This window comes from Rutidosis leptorrhynchoides, chromosome 1 (genome assembly GCF_046630445.1).
Source record: "Rutidosis leptorrhynchoides isolate AG116_Rl617_1_P2 chromosome 1, CSIRO_AGI_Rlap_v1, whole genome shotgun sequence".
Lineage (NCBI taxonomy): Eukaryota > Viridiplantae > Streptophyta > Magnoliopsida > Asterales > Asteraceae > Rutidosis > Rutidosis leptorrhynchoides.
The window spans coordinates 322,618,232-322,629,145 of NC_092333.1; positions in this window are offsets into that span (position 1 = coordinate 322,618,232).

Genomic DNA, 10,914 nt, shown 5'->3' on the forward strand with positions numbered 1-10,914 from the left:
AACATCCAAGAATAAAAGTTAGAAAATTATAAAAACTATTACAATATTAACATAAGTATTAAACGTATCAACATTACAAATTACAAAATAAATAAAACTAAGTAGACTAGGGATGATACTGATACCAATAGGGGTTCCATGCATAACCATAGGTGCTATAAAATGCTTCGGCTGGGTTATACGTAGGATACGGTGGTTGCATCTCTATAGACCAGGGAGGGAATATGGATTTTAGCGTAGGAATATAGTTTCTACCTATATGTTGGCAATGAGCTATGATTTGGTTTCGATGAACTTGCCAATATTCAAATGCTCTCTGTCTAGCATTTTCGTACTCCTGTGAAGCAATAAACCTTTGCATTTCTTGCATTTCATTTCCCCCTCCTACATTACCTTGCTGTTGGTTTCTCTCAACCTGTGGATGTCTACCATGGTATTGTACTGCGGCTTTATTTCGCCTCTTCAAAACTTTCGCACCATGGTATACATTTAAACCTATTATATCGCGGGGTTCTGGTTCTTCGACTAATAATCCCCCCCGACTTATATCCACACCGAGATATTCAGCAATCAAAGTAATAAAAATACCACCTCCTATTATGCTATGCGGTCTCATCCCCCTAACCATAGCTGATAAATAATAACCCACACAATAAGGTATACTTACAGCGCTTTGTGGGTCTCGAATACACATATGGTAAAACAAATCCTGTTCATTTACCTTTTCCTTGTTCTTACCTCTTTGTGTAATCGAATTAGCTAAAAACCTATGAATCACTCTTAATTCAGCTCTATCTATATCCAAATAAGAGTAATTTCCCCCTTTGAATCGGTGATGGCTTGTCATTTGACTCCATACACCATGTGTATCAAAATTTTCATCTATCTTTCTACCATTTAGTATCAACCCTCTACAATCAGCAGATGCTAACTCCTCAAGCGTATATATACGTAAAGCCTGAGCCATGTCTAGTAAAGACATGTGGCACATCGAACCTCCTAACAAAAATCTAATAAAAGATCGATCGGTTAAACTAGCTACCCGATCATTTAATTCTATACTACACAACAATTCTTCACACCATACTTTATATACAGGTCTACGCATGGTGAATAAACGTACCCAGTCGTTAAAAGTAGAATTACCATACCTCTGTGCAAGTAATTCCCTAATTGGCCCGGCCAATTCTACAGCTTCTAATGATCCCCATTCTATGACCCTCGGTACCTCAACAACTTTAAAATGAAGAGTATGCAAACCCCTTTGGTATTTTGGATAATCTATCCAATGTCTGTCAAATCTCAGGTTCAGGTGCAAATCTTCCAAGTGCATATCAGAAAATGTCATGACTGGATGAGGTATATCTTGCTTGTAGTAGTTATCCACCTCTTGTTGTTCCGCATTCTCAACAGGAGCATTGCGAGTTTGGGATGAAGATTCACCCTTTTCAGTCTGCAAAACACATCAAACACAATTTTTGTGCATCCAAATATGCATTAGTGTCAGCAAAATCATCAATCAAAATAATTATAATGACATGATCAATTTATATCAAACTTAAACTCATTTTCATATTTTCATCAAATCTACACTTTTTCAAATAAGCATGTACGAAAATGTTCGCCAAGTTCATAAGCATTCAACTCAAATAACATGTCAAAATAATCATTACTAGCAATTAAACATGTTTCAAATGGCATTATCTTTCAAAAATCAAGTTCATGAATTTTTAGACTTGAAAAAGTCCACTTTAATTCTCAAAATCATGTTTAGGCTCAAAGTTTGGATCATTTAACTACCTAAACATGTTACACTACTTAATTTAGCAACAATTCATGACAAAAATCGGCCATAACCTGTTTATATCAAAAAGCCCCAAATTGCTCAAGAACACAAACCCTAGATTACTCTAAATTTGAAGTTTAAGGCTTCTAATCATGTTAAATAGCATCAATCTAGGTTATACAAGCATAATACATAAACAATTTAAGCATAATTACACTAAAAAGCATCAAAATCAAATTGGGGAAAAAATTGCTCAAGAACACTAATTTTCGGATTAAATGGTGTTTAGGTGTAGAAATTTACCGTTTTTCTTGAGTAATTCCTTGATAGCATCCTTCTCAACATGATTTTAGTAAAAGATTTGATGATTAACGGTTAAAAATTGTGATTTTGGGGGTGTTTTTGCGGGTTTTTGCGCAGTGTTTTCGCTGTATGTTTTTGTGGTGTGTGGTTTGAGCTGTTCGTTCAGCTTTATTTTTTTTCTGTAATTTGGTCCCTCCGCGAGTCGTGGGGTTTTACTCTTCAAACTCCGCGAGTCGCGGAGTTTTTTATTTTTTTTTATTTTTTATAACATCTTATATTAATTAAAACAATTAAGTAATTAATTTTGAAATTTTGTTTCCCTTGTTATTTAGGACGAGGTCATTTCGGATCGATGTCCTAGTCCATCCTTCGACAAAATTTTAAAATTTGTCTTTTTGTAGCGATTGTTTTAAAAGCTAAGATTTTTTGGGTTTTTTAATGTTTTTGGCTTACTTTAATTCAATAAGATTAAAAATAATGATAATAAAAGTTCTCGTCCCTCCCTTGGGTAAAGCAATTTCGGTTTAAAGACCTAGTCTTCAACTTACGACGAATTTTAAAAATCATATTTTTAACTTAATGAGATAAAGTAAATTTTTGTTTTTAAATTCACACAATTTAAATATAAAATTCAAAATTAATATTAAAAATTCACACCAAACTTAAAATTTGAAATGCATAAAATTAAAAATTCATATTTTAAAAATTAAAAATTCACACCAAACTTAATTTAAAAATTCATATTATAAATTCACACCAAACTTATATTAATTTTTCAAATATTTACAATTTTAAATATATTGTTTTTACAAAGTTTACAATATTAATTTAAGATTTATATATTAATTTTAAAAACATGGTAAAAATAAAATTAAAAATCTTTTTGGCTTTTTATCCCACTTTAATCAATCAAATATTATCAAAAATATGCGCCCCTCTTTTCGGTAAAGTAATTTCGGTTCCAAGACCTAATTTAACTCATGACGAATTTTTGAAATATTTTGGGTTGATTGATTAAAGATATTTATACCTTAAGAATAAACGTTAAATTTCGCAGTGATGTAATAAATTTTTGAATGATATCAATAATTTCGGTCGCCAAACCTAATTTTATTCAATACCAATTTAATACTTTATAGTGAACAAATTAGCGTTTATTATCAAAAGGTTAAAAATAAAAAAAAAAGTCTGTACAGACTTACCTGTGAAATAGATTTCTTAGTTATATGATCTATCCCATTCATAAGATAGTCGGTTTAATTGGTTTTCCATGGCTACATAGGCGTAACCTCGAGCATTCAGTGTTTTTTCTTCTAAACATACGAACGGTCCGTCTCTGCATAAAGTAACAAATTTAGTGTTTGTATAGGTTTGATTATTTGGAGATTTACCTCCATGTGACCATTTTCCGCATTTGTGACATCTTTCTAGGTGTCGTGCTCTTCTTTTCGCTGCGGATTTTGATTTTCCTTTACCAAATTGTAACTTATTATCTTCGCATCTGGATTCTTTTCTAACTCCGTCCAATCTTTCTCTGATTACTGATACTATTTCACTTGGTAGTGTGTCATTATTACGTTTAGTGATCAAAGCGTGTAGTATTAGACCATGGTTTAGTTCACAGGCAGTCTTCATTTTGTAAAAACCTAAAAAAATAAAAATTCAGAATGGGGGGAGAAGACTAGTTCTTTAGGGTCTGCTAGGGAAAGACCATTCGGGTTCCATTTTCGAGAACTACACGAAAACAGACAATCTAACTCTAACAGAAATACATATTATCCTTTAAAGACTTGATTCTCCCCACACTTAGTTAGCTGTGGTATCGAAATTGTGATTAACTTCGTTGTCAACTTCCATCGGACCATGTATGTAATGTTTAACTCTGTGACCATTAACTTTAAATTCAATCCCATTTGAATTTATTAATTCTATCGTTCCGTATGGGAAAACTCTTTTGACTATGAATGGTCCAGACCATCTTGATTTCAATTTTCCAGGAAATAGCTTGAATCGTGAATTGAAAAGAAGAACTCTGTCTCCTTCTTTAAATTCTTTTGAACTTCTGATTCTTTTATCATGCCATTTCTTCGTTCTTTCTTTATAGATTAACGAATTTTCATATGCTTCATGTCTTAATTCTTCTAATTCGTTTAGTTGACTTAATCGTAGACGTCCGGCTTCATGTAAATCAAGATTACATGTCTTCAAAGCCCAAAATGCTTTGTGTTCAATTTCTACTGGAAGATGACATGATTTTCCATAAACAAGTCTAAAAGGTGTGGTTCCAATTGGAGTTTTGTAGGCTGTTCTAAAAGCCCAGAGTGCATCCTCCAATTTAATGGACCATTCCTTCGGATTTGATCCTACGATTTTCTCTAGAATACGTTTTAAAGCTCGGTTGGTATTTTCAACTTGTCCACTTGTTTGTGGATGATATGCGGTGGAGATTTTATGAGTTACTCCATATCTTTTAAGAACTTTCTCAAGTTGATTATTACAGAAATGAGTACCCCGATCACTTATTAAAGCTTTCGGTGTTCCAAACCTTGCAAAAGGACGTTTTAAAAAGTTGACTACAACTCGTGCATCGTTAGTTGGGAGAGCTTGTGCTTCCGCCCATTTAGATACATAATCAATGGCTACGAGTATATATAGATTATTATGAGATTTTGGAAATGGACCCATAAAGTCAATACCCCAAATGTCAAATACTTCACATACTTGGATGACATTTTGTGGTATTTCATCACGTTGACTTATTTTTCCGGCCCTTTGACAAGCATCACCGGATTTGCAAAGAAGGTGTGAGTCTTTGTAAATTGTAGGCCAATAGAATCCAGCATCATAAACTTTTCTTGCTGTTAGTTGAGGCCCATAATGCCCTCCTGTTGGTCCTGTGTGACAATGGTTTAAAATTTTACTAGTTTCATCTCCAAATACACATCGGCGTATTATTCCATCGGGACAACTTTTAAACAGATGTGGATCTTCCCAAAAATAGTGTTTTATATCACTGAAGAATTTCTTTCGTCTTTGGTACGATAATCCTTTTTCAAGGAATCCACAAACTAAGTAGTTTGCATAGTCTGAAAACCATGGAATTTCTTTATAATCTATCTTCAATAGATATTCATCAGGAAAGTTGTCTTGTATGGCCGATTCATTTAGAACTTCTAATTCGGGATTTTCAAGACGAGAAAGATGATCAGCGGCGAGATTTTCTGCTCCTCTTTTATCTCGGATTTCAATATCAAACTCTTGTAAGAGTAAGATCCAACGGATTAATCTTGGTTTAGCATCTTGTTTCGAAAATAGGTATCTAAGAGCAGAATGGTCGGTATAGACCACCGTTTTTGCTAGAACGAGATATGATCGAAATTTGTCAAAAGCAAAGACAATAGCAAGGAGTTCTTTTTCAGTAGTTGTATAGTTCGTTTGTGCTCCTTGTAACGTCTTACTAGCATAATATATAGGTTGAAATCGTTTTTCAATCCTTTGTCCTAAAACGGCTCCCATTGCAAAATCACTTGCATCGCACATTAGTTCAAATGGTAGATTCCAATTTGGTGTTATCATGATCGGCGCATTAGTGAGTTTCTCTTTAAGAATATTAAAAGATTTGATACACTCATCTGAAAAGATGAAAGGAGCATCCTTTTCTAGGAGTTTATTCATAGGAGTGGCAATTTTAGAAAAATCTTTTATGAAACGTCGGTAAAAACCGGCATGCCCTAGAAAACTCCTAACTCCTCTAACATTGGTGGGATGTGGAAGTTTAGCAATTACATCTACTTTAGCTCTATCCACTTCAATTCCTTCTTTTGAAATTTTATGTCCAAGAACGATGCCCTCTTTAACCATGAAATGGCATTTCTCCCAATTAAGTACTAGATTTGATTGTTTGCATCTAATAAGCATTCATTCCAGATTAACTAGACATGATTCAAATGTATCACCGAAGACTGAAAAGTCATCCATGAAAACTTCCATGCATTCTTCTATCATGTCGTGAAAAATAACCATCATACACCTTTGAAAGGTTGCAGGGGCGTTACAAAGTCCAAATGGCATGCGTTTGTAAGCAAAAGTACCATAAGGGCACGTGAATGTGGTTTTCTCTTGATCTTCGGGTGCTATTGGAATTTGAAAATATCCGGAAAATCCATCTAGAAAACAATAGTAACTATTTTCGGCTAATCTTTTCAACATTTGATCAATGAAAGGTAAGGGAAAGTGATCTTTTCTGGTGGCGTCATTTAATTTTATATAATCAATACACACACGCCATCCTGTTACGGTCCTAGTAGGAATAAGCTCATTTTTCTCATTTGTAATGACAGTCATGCCACCCTTCTTAGGCACGCATTGAACTGGGCTTACCCATGTACTATCAGAGATTGGATAAATTAGACCTGCATCTAGCAGTTTAATAATCTCTTTCTTAACTACATCTTGCATATTAGGATTTAGTCTTCGTTGGCGTTGCACGTACGTTTTATGACCTTCTTCCATAAGGATTTTATGTGTGCAATACGAAGGACTTATTCCTTTAATATCATGAATCTTCCATGCAATGGCTGGTTTATGAGCTTTCAACACAGAAATGAGTTGTGATTTCTCATTTTCAGTAAGAGAAGACGATATTATTACAGGTAATTCAGATTCACCATGTAAATAAGAGTATTCCAAATGGTTTGGAAGTGGCTTTAACTCTAATTTCGGTGGTTCTTCTATCGATGATTTGTATCGATATCTGTCTTCTTCTTTTAGCATTTGAATTTCTTCTATTGTTGGTTCATATCCATTAGCTATAAGTGTAGCTAACATTTCAGCTTCATCAATTGGTTCATTACCTTCTCCTAAAGAACATTCTCCTGTTCCTTGTAATTCTGGAAATTCTTCTAATAATTCTGCATGTGCATCTATAGTTTGAATATAATAACATGTATCATCTGCAGATTGTGGTTGTTGCATTGCTCTATCAACTGAAAAGGTAACACTCTCGTCCTCTATACTTAGGGTCAATTTCTTACCGAACACGTCTATCATTGCTTTAGCCGTGTTTAAGAATGGTCTTCCTAATATGAGAGGAACTTGAGAATCTTCTTTCATGTCCAGAACAACAAAATCTACTGGAAATACTAAAGTACCAACTTTAACTAGCATATTCTCCATTATCCCTCTAGGATATTTTATTGATCTATCGGCTAGTTGTATGCTTATTCTAGTTGGTTTCAATTCTCCAAGGTCTAGTTTAGTGTATAGTGAATACGGCATTAGATTTATACTAGCACCTAAGTCTGCCAATGCTTCTATTGAACTAAGACTACCCAGAAAACATGGAATTGTGAAACTTCCTGGATCAGATAATTTTTCTGGTATCTTATTCAACAGCACTGCTGAACAATTAGCATTCATAGTAACAGCCGAGAGTTCTTCCATTTTCTTTCTATTTGAGATTAGATCTTTCAAGAATTTAGCATATCTAGGCATTCCTGAAATCACATCAATGAAAGGAAGATTTACATTTATCTGTTTAAACATATCCAAGAATTTGGATTGCTCGGCTTCAAGTTTCTCTTTCTTCATTTTACTCGGGTAAGGAAGTGGTGGTTGGTATGGTCTAACATAAGGTTTATCCTTAACTGTGTTATCTTCATTAACCTTTTCAACTACCGGTTCTTTTTCCTTATCTTGATTAGGTTGTGGTTCTTGTGGAGTAGGAATAGCTTCATCAGAAGTTACAGGTATTTCAGGTGGTTTAAGTGTTGTACCACTTCTTGTGGTAATGGCTTTAGCTATTTCATTCCGGGGGTTAGCATTTGTATCACTAGGTAGACTTCCCGGTTTTCATTCACCTATTAACCTTGCTAGGTTACTTACTTCTTGTTCCAGATTTTGAATAGAAGCTTGTTGATTTCTAAATGCTTGAGCATTTTGTTCATTGGTTTGTTTCTGAGATGTGAAAAACTGCGTTTGAGTTTCAACTAGCTTCGTCATCATATCTTCTAAATTCGGCTTTTTATCATCGGTTTGTTGTGGTGGTTTGTTTTGAAAATTAGGTCTTTGTTGGTTGTAAGTATTATTGGATACTTGTTGATTGCTAGGACCTTTTGATTGTTGTATGGAATATTTCGGTTATAGTTCTGGTTTTGATTGTAAATCGGTCTTGGCGGTTGATAATTATTCTGATAATTATTTCCAGGCCTTTGGTTTATGTATGAAATATTCTCTCTTTGTTCCATTGTTAATTCAATACTGAGAGAATCTTTTGTCAAATGTGGTCCTCCACACTGCTCACATCTTTTCCATTCGTCTCTCGACAGCATCTATCTTTGCGGAAATGGAATCTAAGTCATGGCTAGAATCGGCTCTAGCTGCTTTAGATGATCTAACGATATCTTTTTCTTAGTGCCACTCATGTGAGTGGGAAGCAGTGTCATCAATAATTTTGTAAGCATCAGTTTCGGTTTTCTTCATAATAGAACCACCAGCTGCTATATCTATGTCTTTCCTTGTAGTGATGTCGCATCCTTGGTAGAATATTTGTACTATTTGACAGGTGTCTAAACCATGTTGCGGACATCCTCTTAACAACTTTCCAAATCTTGTCCACGCCTCATATAGAGTTTCATTTGGTTTCTGTGTAAACGTAACAATTTCTCCTTGAAGTCTTACGGCTTTAGATGCAGGAAAGAATTGTTTAAGAAATTTTTCAACTAAAACGTCCCATGTATCAATCGCCCCTTCAGGTAACGATTCCAACCAATCTTTGGCTTCTCCCTTTAAAGTCCAGGGAAATAACATGAGATATATCTGTTCATCCTCCACTTCTCGGATTTTAAATAGTGTGCAGATCCTATTAAAGGTACGTAGATGTTCATTTGGATCTTCCTTCGGTGCACCACTAAATTGGCATTGATTAGTCACCATGTGTAGAATTTGTCCTTTGATTTCATAATCTGGCGTATTAATGTCTGGATGAGTAATTGCATGACCTTGGCCAGTGCGTTTAGCTCTCATTCGGTCTTCCATACTTAAAGGTTCTGTTACTTCCATAATTGAATTTATTAAATCGGAATCACTAGAGGATTCTGATTTAATGGTTCGTTCCTCAACAATCTCTGTTTGAATGATTGGTGGTTCCGGAGGAAAGTTTAGTGGTTCAGGATCTACGAATCGTTCCTGAATATTCTCCGGATTCTCAATTGTGAGGTCGGGTTCAAAAAATGGATTATCAACGGTGACAATATTAGCTAGATGTCTTGATCTAGTTACAGGTGATGAACGTCTTGCTCGGTGCATTCACTGAATATCCTATTAGTTTTTAAAAGGAAAGAAAAATTATAATAAGTTATCCAATCAATAGACTTTTCTGATTTTGCCCACGTTTCGAATAGCCAAAAGATGCAGCAGAGGGGCAGGATTCGTTTGGTCTCAATATAATTGAGGACTGTTTGGCTCCAATAACCCGGTCCACGTACAAATCCAACTATTACTACGAACCAGAAAATTTTGATGTCTATCAATTTAACCACTTAAAATAAATTTTCATAATTTTAAGAAATTTAGATAAGAAGTAGAATAAAAATCTATGTCCTAAAAACTAGAATAGCGATAAATAAGAAAGAAAAAGAGCGTGTCGAAAAAGGTTGAAAAAGAAAAATGGTTGAAAAATAAAAGGTGACGGAAAAATAAAAGAAACTTATAAAACTTAAAAACACTTGACTAACCTAACCTTATTACTACAACTAACTTAAAATTATAATCGCAAATTGAGATTACTAATTGGAATGATAATTGATACATAGGAAAAAGTCGTCTAAAAATATTAAAGCTTACAGGAAAAACTAAATCCCAAATGGAAATAACTTAAAAAGAAACTAAAACTTAAAAAGGCGTCGCAAAATTCTAAAGTACCTAAACCTTAGTCTAAAGAAAAAGCACTTAAGGAATTCTACGGTAAAGCCTAAAAATCTAGAAGTAAAAATAACTATGGCAAAAACTAAGTTTAAAACTAAATATGAGCTAAAAATACAAATATTACGCTAAAACGAATAAAAGGGACAAAATATAAAAATATATAAAAAGTTGTAAAAAGTACAATTTTTATAAAAATATTATTTTTATATTAATTATTTATTAAAACTATTAATTTTACAATTTAATTAAACTAATTTAACTAAAATATAAATTAAATAAAAAGTAAAACTTAAAATAAAACTAATTATAATAATAATAATAATTAGGGTTAATAATAATAATAATTAATAATTAACCGTAATAAATGCTAAATTAGGGTTTCTGTCGGTGTAAGAGTGGCTCCGCGAGTCGCGGGGTTCCAGAATTCAACTCAGGTACAGTTTTTTTTATTCGACGTTTTTTTTTTAATTAGCGTTGCGCTTCCGGCTTTTAAGCTAGATTAATCCCCGGCAGCGGCGCCAAAAATAACTTGATGGTTATGCGAGGTGTATAAAAAATAGCTTTAAATTTCAGCAGGAAATACTATTAAATACGATACAATTTTACACAAGATATTTATTTATTTATAGAATGGATATACTTAAACCTTGCTACAACACTTATAGGCAGTGTACCTAATCGTACAGTAGTGTAGTTTTTAGTAAGTCCGGTTCGTTCCACAGGGAAAATCTTTAAACAAAGCTTAACGCTATATTAGTTTACTTTTATAAAAATACAAATATATATATATAAGTAATATTATTATTATAAAGGGGGGTTTTTACCGTTTAATGACCGGTTTGTCGATTTTAAAACTTTAGTCGCTGTTAAAACCAAATATAAAATAATAAATAAATACAAGA